At 39.6% G+C, this 10,351-nt stretch overlaps 1 protein-coding gene across 5 annotated transcripts in view; it reads right to left on the bottom strand.

The window, feature by feature from the left end:
* BRIP1 (BRCA1 interacting DNA helicase 1) overlaps positions 1 to 10,351 on the bottom strand; it is a 103,690-nt gene that overhangs the window by 11,177 nt on the left and 82,162 nt on the right. The window lies entirely within an intron of this gene.

Genomic DNA, 10,351 nt, shown 5'->3' with positions numbered 1-10,351 from the left:
CCTGACATCCAGCATGGCACATACCACACTGCCCAGCATTGAGCCCATCAAGAGCGCCATTACACTGAAGAGCTAAGCAGGCACAATAAACCTGAAATGAGAATGGAGGTAGAGGCACACAAGTCTGAAACCCTGCAGCCCCCACCGGGTCAATTTTTAAAGCACTGATTGCTTTGTGGAAGCAGAATCCAAGCACGTCCAAGCACAGCCAGACCAGACACCCCACACCGGTACAAATAACAGTTGAGCCTACTGTATAATGGCAGAGCTTTGCTTTTGCAGGAAGCCTTCCCATGTCCCATCAGTTTTCTTGTCCTTCCCATTCTTGGTTTTAACAGGGACCTGGCACTTACCCTGTATGCAAAGCGTATATCAACTGCTTGCACGTGGAACAAAACTGCTTCACGTGTCATTAAATGTTTCCTCTGCTGGTACTGGTCAGTGTTGTTGGACAGCCCATAGTAACTTTGCAGTGCTACTGATTTAGATTCAAGCTCATTCAGCTGAGGTTTAACAAAGTGATGAAAATCTTTACGGAACAGATTTTCCAGTATGCGATTCCTCCTGCTGTGTGAAGAAGGCTTTAAATAGCTTTGCAATGAAACAACCACATTAAAATAAGATTATTCAGAAGTACTTTTTTTGCTTTTGTCCTCTCGCTTCTCAGCTCCCTATGATGTCCAACACTTCAGATAGTTATTTTTAAAAGAAATGCTCTCAAAACCATGACCTTATTTGCCTCCCCTTCCAGATCTCTGCTATCACGCTCTGTTCCTGCACATCAAGGAACTGACTGAAACACAACGTGACAGCTCTATGATGGTCCAAGTATGAAAAACATGACATGCTTTGGAAAGTATTGCTTTAGATACAATAACTTTAAAACTGAATGCGTTTGCAGTAGCACAAAAAAACTTTCAAATTTTGATGTGTGTAATAAGGAAATAATCAGTCTATTACTTAGTTCACACACAGAGACCCAAGAAACTATCACAATATTTTAAAGATAATTAGACATAAAAAGACATATGTGTCAGTCAGTATCTATGTTTTACTAAGGCACAGATCTTCTTTGCTTCTCTACAACCAGAGAGAAGGAGAATTTAATGTCAAAATTCCTTACTGAACACTAACAAATTAAGCCCAAAACATTCAGCAAACATCCTTTAGGAGGAAGTCATGAACAATAAAGCCATGCTTATCTACTAAAATACCCACAACCCTGCCCCATAAGAGGGGAGGACACCTTTGCCCCTAGCCCAACGTCTGTCCCAGAGAAGACAGACGTCCATCAGGGCAGTGTCTGTTGGATCCCTGTTGCCTGCCAAGGTTCTATCCAAGAAGTATAACCTTTTTCAAAGAGACAGCAGTGAAAATGTTCTACAGGTTTAACCACTATCAGATGTTCTTTGAGTGGAATATTAATTTCTCTCCTGAGAACATAAACGTTTTGTTGTAATAAGCCACCATCCTCTCAAGCCCTTTGATTCCCTCTGTCAGTGCTGCCCCCATCACAGCATGTGTGTCCAGCCTGGAAGGTGTCTGAAATGTGGGAGGCAGGAGTGGAAGAAGGAACGTGCTTTTTTCAAAGACTGAAGATGTTAAATCACACCATACCGGCCAGTGAAATGGCTTCCTTCTCACCAAATGCATGCAGTGGTTTTACAGTGTTAATAAAGCCACAAATAAGCTGTCTGAAATAGCAGTAGCAGTAATCTGTAAGAAAACCCCAAGCCTCTACCTGGCTGCCACTGTCTGGGGAGCTGGTTGGGGCTGTCCTGCCTCCATTTGCTTTTTGTCTGTGCAAACCATTCCCTGGCTGACTGCGGACTCATAATGAGTTACTTCTGCCTGCAATGATTCACTTGCCTTTGGGTTTGATTTCAGGTTGATGACTTTCAGCACATTACAGACCGTTTGCCACCACATCAGGTCCTGTCTGAGTGTTTTCCTTCATACTGAGATATCATCTAGAGATAATGCAGAACAGGCATGCTGCACAATACCTGCTCCCCATCCTCTATGGCTCACAGGTGTGGAGACAAAACACATCTTTTCAAACTGCAGTAGGTCCGGTCCTGCTCTGGAGGCTGCTCTCTCATCTGTTGCTGTTATTGGCTTTGCAAGCTCTGGTCAGGCCACCATTTGACTTTAATCAGAACTCAAGTGAGGTCCAAAAATTGTTGAAAGCTCACTTATCCCATCCCCATTCATTTCCTTGATGCCCAGTAGCATTTCTTACCGCTTTGCTTTCGCTGAACAGCAAGGTGCGGGGTAATGGGCTGCTTTCCCTCAGCATCAATCTGTGGTAGACCACTGTGTGCAGGCTGTGTATTTATTGGATCCAGAGAACTGATTTTTAGCTGGAAAAAACTTTCAGGGAATCTAAAAAGTATGCCAAAGCCTTGACCGTGGCACAGTCATGCCTTTATCCCTGCTACCAGCAGCACTAAAGGCAGCAGTGACTCCAGCCTCAGTGGTCCCAGCAGAGCAGGGGGGTCCGGCATGGACCACTGTAACTTGCAATCAAGTCAGCATTTCAGTGTATTAGCATGGGAGATGATTAAGCTCTTCCTCAGACTTGCAAGGACACAAGTAGCTAGCACTTCTGCAAAGGCCTCTAAAATGAGATTTCCTTTGCTCTGCCACAAGGAACTGCTGTACCAGGAAAATCTGTGCAATCTGTAGACACTGTGCTTCACCTGGGCCACATAATTAAAGAAAATTTCTGGAGATTTAATTTGTAAGGCAACGTTTCCAGCAGATTTAAAACTCTGTTACTAAGCATAATGAAATCCAAGTCCTTCCTTAGCTTATCCATTATTTTAGCCACATTTCTTGCTCTGAAGTAGAGCTCTAATTTTCAAAACCAATTTTACCAATTTTGGGATGTGTCATGTCTCCCAGCAGTCAATGTCTCTGCTTGCAACCAATTTATCCTTTTTCAGTCTGCCTAGTCCAATAACTTCAGTTTGAGAAAGGGTGCTTTATTCCATTCATTTCACAGATCCTCATATACATTCAAAAAGTAAACTGACCAAATCTAGAGAAAAGCTATGAGCTTTATCCTCATTCCTTTGGAGCTCAGCACTTTCAGCTTCATGTCTTCACATTTCCTGAACTGATTGAAGAACCTTCCCTAGACATTTCTGAGGCTCTCTCCTGGCCAGCCCCAGAAAGCTTTTATGGCCAATTTTTTCATAAGTCTAATATTTAACTGAACTACTTCCTTTAATTTTTCCACAGCTGCCAATTTTCCTTGTTTTACAAACCAAGATTATCACTTTTCCTAATTGTACAGTAAGGCCAGGGATCAGATTAGGATCGCCCCTTTTCATCGTTCATTTTATAAAGAGTACTTGAGTTACAGGATTTGGCTGCGAGGAATCCCAGTTTCTGTCCATCTTTCCAGTCGTTCACTGGGGCTGGGATTTGAATAGACCATATGTGCTTCTTATGAAGCCCATAGCTCGAAAGAAGAAGGTGTTCTATTTATTGGTATATTTCAAATTACAAGTATATTTTCCTCCTAATTTCCTATCTCATGGAGATCATCAGCTCACAATCTTTCTGTTAAGCTCTGGATTTCAAAGGTGACCTAAAATTCTTTGATTTCATTCTAAAATTAATATTTTAGCTTATATCTTCATAAGTACTGGGCAGCTAGCTCCAGGCTAACCAAAATTCTTCCACTAAAATTTCCAAGCAATGGCAACCCAGTTTGTTGGACAAGACAGGGATCTTGTCAATTCATTTTTGGAGGTTTCTATGCAGCCTTACCATCTGGCCAGAGAATTTTGTAGACAGTCCTCACTTCTGAAGAGGACTTCCAGACATTTCAGATTCTTGTTGTAAATGTATTCACCCATCTTTGATTTCTGCAAGTCCTGCATAAAACAAGGTACTTGGGAAGGGGAAAAAAGAAAAGAGAAGCACCAATGTTTCAGATACTGCTGTTTAAAAACGTTGTCTGGATGTTCTGAATTAATATGGTGTTAGAAGCTGCCAAATGGCTGTATGCCAAGACTCAACCCAAGGTATATTTTTATGGCAAAGCTATAAACCCACAAAATAAGTGCTTTATAATGGAAATTCTGACACACTTTTAATATTAAGAGCAGAAATATACTGGTTGTGGCAAGTAAGTATTTGACAGCTTTGGTACTCCCTTGTCAGCTGTTCTGCCTTAGCAAGTCCAGTTTGATGGTGGGATTCCTCTTTTATCTCATTGTGTTCCAGCTACATGATTTTGGGGCCAATGGGCTGAGCTATGTTCATTCTGGAGCCTCTCAGTACCTTCTTCTGGGTGATTATAGTGAAAAGCAACAGCTGGGATTCAAGAAGTACTGACATCTGCTGCATTCTGGAGCTCATGGCACTGACCTGGCTCCATGCAGAGAGCGGCTTTCATCAGCCAAGGGATGGGAGGTTTCCTCTGACATCATTCCTTTGGAGTGGCACTTGTCACCTGGAGACAAATTACTGTGGCTGGGAAGAAGGCTGAGCACAAGGGCATCGCTTTCTACTTGAAACTGACAGGCAGAAACCATCTTGGGATGCTCGTTGATATTCTAGCTATGAACTAACCCATGCACAAAGGGAGAACAGAGCCACCTCAAGTAATATCGAGGATAATCCACCAGTTGAAACATGACACAAATAAATACCATCTAACAAGAGACTGTTTAAAATTGCTACCCAAACAGTACACAGCAGCTCTGCATCTGATCTGTCTGTACTACACATGCTAAACCTGAGATTTCCAAATACAGGTAGGGGGATTATTATTTTCCATTCCACACTAATTGATTTGCAGAAATAGTCTTTGGGAAAACCAAGAAAAAAATGAGTCAACCTCTGACTGTCAGAGTTTGAGAAACACACCCACAAACTCACGTGCATATTGAACTTATTTCATACTTTATACACAAGTTGGAGAGAAAAAATTGCGACTCAAAGTGAATGAAATCTAAACAGCTGACAAAGAAACAATGATGGATTAAACTTTTCAAGTAGCATGCAAGCTCTGTGTCAGAAAAGTAAGTTTTCCTAGTTTTCCTACTCGTAGTGCATAGATTAACTGCAGCAGCAAATAATAATGCAGAAAACTGTTTCGTTTAAATAAAGATTGAGAGGAAATGAAAAACAAATTACACATTACTCTAAAAGAATCTGTCTGAAGATGAAATAAAACATTTGTGCCTATGAACCAAGATTCATACCCTTACTTCCAACCTCTTCCATTAACGCCCCTAGGAAATTTAACACAATTAATTTAATGTTCTAAGGGGTATGCTGGATGGAGGGAAGCAGAGCCTGGGGCATACTAACTGGCTGCAGTCTTTGAAGGAAGCTAACAGCTTAAAGACACAAGTAAATTTTACTTGTATCTTGAGGATATTATTCATAAATTTACATTAACTTAGTTTGGTAGATTCTAAGGGTGTTTATGGAAGGCCTAGAAATCAAAGCTTTGAACAAGAGCATTGTTTTGTTTCAAATCACAAGCCGCTTGCTCGTCAAATTTGGAAACTTCTGTGGTACTCCACAGAACTTCCTGTAAAAACAAAATTCTGCATAATGATTTAAGACGGGACTGGAACACTACTGATCAAAACACAAAACTGCATAGAAGTCAAGAATCAGATGGAAGCTGCTAACAAGACAGAAGGTGAACAAATCTTATGGGTACATCTGGTCACATCAATAATTATGCAACTAGAATTTTTAAAGGGCTGCAAATTCAGAAGAAAGTAAGGCATCACTTACAAAACTTGTGCTTTTCACGCTGGACGAATTGGTAGTTAGCTGAATGCCTGCAATCTGTGACAAGGAAGAAATACCTTGGTGGTTATGTGCTCTAGTGTTCATCTCTGGAATTACATCTGATACAAGAAACACTGGCTTCAATCTGAATTAAAATATCATTCATAAAGATACACCATAAAGCTTGCACCAGGTATGTGTTAAGATACTGTTTTAAAATGTGATACAGAGCTCTACTGCTGCTGATCTATTAAGTCTACCTAGTCTACTTTTCAAGTCTGCATATTTACACAACTACTCTACATACCTTTCAAGTTTATTATTTTAGTGGCTCGGATTTTTTTGGTAGCTAGATAGGTAGATAGATAAGGCATTGCTGTATTTTCAATGATCTGGTAATGAAGGTTACCTTCAGGCAAACTTCTGTCATCCAGCAGCATGACAAGGTCCCAACTCCTGCCTTCAGATCTCTTCTGAACTAGCAGTACCTATCATATTTTGGGCTCTTTACTTCAGTAACCTCTTTGGATGCTCCAAGTATATACACACACATGGTTAAATGTTAACATTCATTTTTGCAATAAAAAATCAGCTCTGATGCAACTTCACAAGCTGAAGGAAAATATCAATGTGTGGGGAAAGAGCCTTTGGCACGACAGTTTATTTTTCTTTCTGTGAAGATCAGAATTTTCTTTATGATTAGTCTCATATGTTTCATACTGGTTACTCAGGTTATTTTTCTATTTAATGCAAATTAACGTTTATGTTAGTTTAACACCTTTATTTAGAGGCCATGGGAAGGGAGCCTCAGTGCGGGTACATGCCAACTGTGCCTTGCAATTGAGGACAAAAAGATAGGCCCTTGTTGCTTCCCAGACCTGCTCTGCAAATCCACATCATACACAGTGCTTCCTTTGGACAAGCCTTCCTCCTTTTATTAGCTCTTCTCTGCTTTTCTGGGTAAGAAAATCAATGGAAATTTGATTAAAATATTTGGTTTTGGTATAAAACAAAGATAACCTGGGAAAAGTAGTTCAGGCAGAACTCTCACAACTGAAAGAATTTAAAGGTTTTCTTGGTTTTACTTTCTTTGGAAGAAATACAAACTAAGAGGCCCTTTTGTTAGTACAGTGATGCACAGGAACCTTGAGGGTCTAAGTGTCTCCTTCTGACATGACTTAAGTCAACAAGCTTTTCTTAAAGAGTATTAGCTATTAGATTTGAAGAAAGGCATACAGCTTTCAGCAATGAGACATAAACACCTTAAACAGTTCAGTAGACCTCTACCAGCCAGAGCAGAAGAAGAGCTAGAATATTTCCACGATGGTATGGGAGCAGGATGTGGAAAGTTGGACGGTCATTGGAAAAAAATATTTGCCACAGGAACTCTGCTTTGGAGTCAGCAGGGAAAAACTGAGGGATGCAAGCCACGAGCATGAATGCAACCCCAAGCAGGGAGTTAGTGCTCTTGCAGAACTGCTGTCTCTCCCCATCTACAGTGAGAATTTTGGGGGTTCTACAGAATGGCCACCCTATGCCACTGCACAAGACCCATGTATCTGGGCATTGTACTGATGCAGAGAACTGTTCCAGCGTAAATCTGTTGTATGTAGTTAGTCTGGATGGAATAGCAGAAATCCTAAAATCACTCGAAGACAAATCTGCTTCTTTAGTCCTGTCTAGACTGTGAGAAGATGGGTTCTGCCCTGCACTGCCAGGGCTGGAGGGGATGTGGTCAGCTGGTACGTCTGGTCATGTGTGTAGTTGGAATGCGCTAAACTGGGATCGTTTTGCAGAACCAGTGTTTGCTGAAAATATTACTCTAACCCTTGCTGGGCAGACAACGTCATCCTGCCAAATACAAAAAAATGAGGTTTTGTTAAGTTACTTGTTATGAGCTGCCCAAACCTTGACTGCAGCTGAATGAAGAAAGCCCAGCATTCCCACGACGAACACATGGCTTAACCAGAATATGGGAGGTCCTTTCCTCTGAGAAGATGACAAGCCTAGGAATAATTATTAAAATAAATACTTGCAAACTTGGCTCTCTCTCTTCACCTACACAGAAGGGAACAGCTAAATCCATAAGCCAAAGTTTTTGAGTAACTTTTAAGAAGTATTTCTCCTTTGAAACAGTTAGAAGCATACTTTGATCTTTGTGTATGAAATAGTCCAACTTTCAGAATAATCATAGTCGATGTCCAGTCTCATTTCGACTTATAATTTGTGGCTTTAATATTTACAATGTTATTTTGAGGAAATGTAAAAAATATAATTCATTCGGTATGGTTTGAAGTCACAGATGTTACAAACTGAAGATAAGATATTCAAATTTTCTGTATCTTACAGAATTTTAAGTTGTACCTATGGGACAAAATTTCTTCTCAAGGTTCCATTGTTCCCAGACTGAACACCAGTTGATTTCAGGATGATTTGATTTCTATCTCACATCAGAAGACAGAAATTGTCTAAAAGTAAATTCTGACTCTTATTAAGAACTATTATGCTTTCCAAGTAATACTATCCTTTAAGTATATATAATATAAACCACTGTAGTAAAGAATATTTATATGAGTTATTACCATACAAAAAGAAAAGGATCAAGAAATATAGCACACGACCTTCTTATACTGCTACTGAACTACATGTACAGGGCTGTCCGAAATGCCAAAGCTTGAGATAAAGACTGGGACACGCCACTGGAGAGACTATTGGAGCATAAATTAATGGAAAACTAAGATAATGGAAGATGTTCATTGTGTACAGTGCAAAGCACAACAATATAAATATAGATCAAAGCAAATAAAAGGTTATATCAACAGAAATCTTACCTAATGTAACACAAAATTTTATATTTAATAATACTTAAAATAAAATGCATAGACTCAAACTTGCCAACTTTTTAATGGGAGTACCTATGATCTCTTTTTTGTGATTGTTTACATGAAGCTGGACAAACTGTCTTATCTTTAGTTGCCTTAGAAATAACATCTCTAATATTTTGACAGTATAAGCCATGCAATACTGCTCATGCAAAGGAGGACTACACTAGAGGGGTGGCAGGAACTTTGTTCAGAATAGCTTTAATGCACGTTCCCCAAAAGAAAACGGGCATGTGCTCCCTAGATGGTAAAATACAACACACCTTCACATAGGAAGCAGTATAGAACTCAATCAAAATAGTTTTGAAATAAACAAATGCAGAGGACTCTATCTTCAGGGCCCAGAAAGAAAAATGGCTGACGTTCCCTAGAATTTTCGCTACCAGAGAGCGAGTTCACAAGAGGCACCAACAAAATTAAAAATAGGTGGCAAACACAGAACTGATTAAATGCTTACAAAAAGTAACATCCACTATCTCCACTCCTTTCCAACAGACATCCCCATCTGGAATTTATTTTTAGGATGCTCATTCCTTCTCACAGGTTCAATGCTACCCGTTTCACACCATTTAACTATTGAAAGCTCTCGAAATTCCGGACCAGAGCAGCCAGAGCCCAGTGTATTTCAGAGTGATGTAGCTAATGTGTCAGACTTGTAAAATAGCTCTTAGTGGTAGACCTCCATTTAGAGAAAGACGGAAACTAGCTTTAAATACTTAAGGCTTTAATATCTAGTCCATTACGCTGCAGCAAGGTCTTGTAAAGAGTCAATTATGGGATACTTCTGATTTGATCCACATGCAAGGGAAATCCGCTTCTTTGCCTTTAAAGCTCTGTAGTAAGTGTCCTGTTTAAATAATTAGTGACACTTTTTCTTTGATCAAATTGATTCACATTGTTATTCTTTTATGTTAATTTAAAGCTTAATCCACGTAAAATCCAAGACAGATCTTAATCCATCACTCAGAGAGCTTTTACCAAAGGGCACTATCATGAGATTGTCCAGAAAACACGGCACGTTAAAGACAGTGGTGAACTAACTTGTAATGTTGGGGTTTTTTCCCCCTTCTGGAAATCTGTGAATCACCAACTAAGTTGATACTAGTAGCTCAGGTAAACAGTAGTCAATTCAGAAATAATTCTGTCTGGAGACGCAAAGCTAGCAGCTACTATGGGACAAATTCTATTCTCCTGCATATTTAACGACTAAGCCAAAATCTCAGCATTTCCTTCCATTAGAAGTGTGTTTAATCGTGGAAAATTTTCTAAAGTAAACTGCAGTTACGTTAACTTATATTCTTCCTACTAAGTTTTCTACTCAGAGCTTAGTTGCCCAGGTTACAGGCAAGTTAACAGCAACAAAGTTGAAAGGGATTGCAGGCCAGACAGAGCTGGTTGAGGTGCTCAGCCAGTTGAGTAGTAGAAGAAAATGTTCCCTCAATATTTATAATTTCTTGTCCATGCTCTTCTCTTTGGTATGAGTAAGACTCTGGTAATAAAGTTACCTATACAAGTAGATAAATATTTAAATTTTGTCCAAGCTCGTAAATTCAACAGGCCATGCAGACTCTACTTGCTGTACACATGCACAAAAAATTGCACTAGTAACTCTACAGTGAAGTATAAATAAGCTGCAATGTTAACTGAACATGAACTGATCATTTCTGGATAGAAGAGTTAGATATTAGGATAATGATTTGGAT

This window comes from Meleagris gallopavo, chromosome 21, assembly GCF_905368555.1.
Source record: "Meleagris gallopavo chromosome 21, MGAL_WU_HG_1.1, whole genome shotgun sequence".
NCBI lineage: Eukaryota > Metazoa > Chordata > Aves > Galliformes > Phasianidae > Meleagris > Meleagris gallopavo.
Note: the sequence above shows the minus strand (reverse complement) of the source record. Positions and strands in the feature narration are given on the sequence as shown.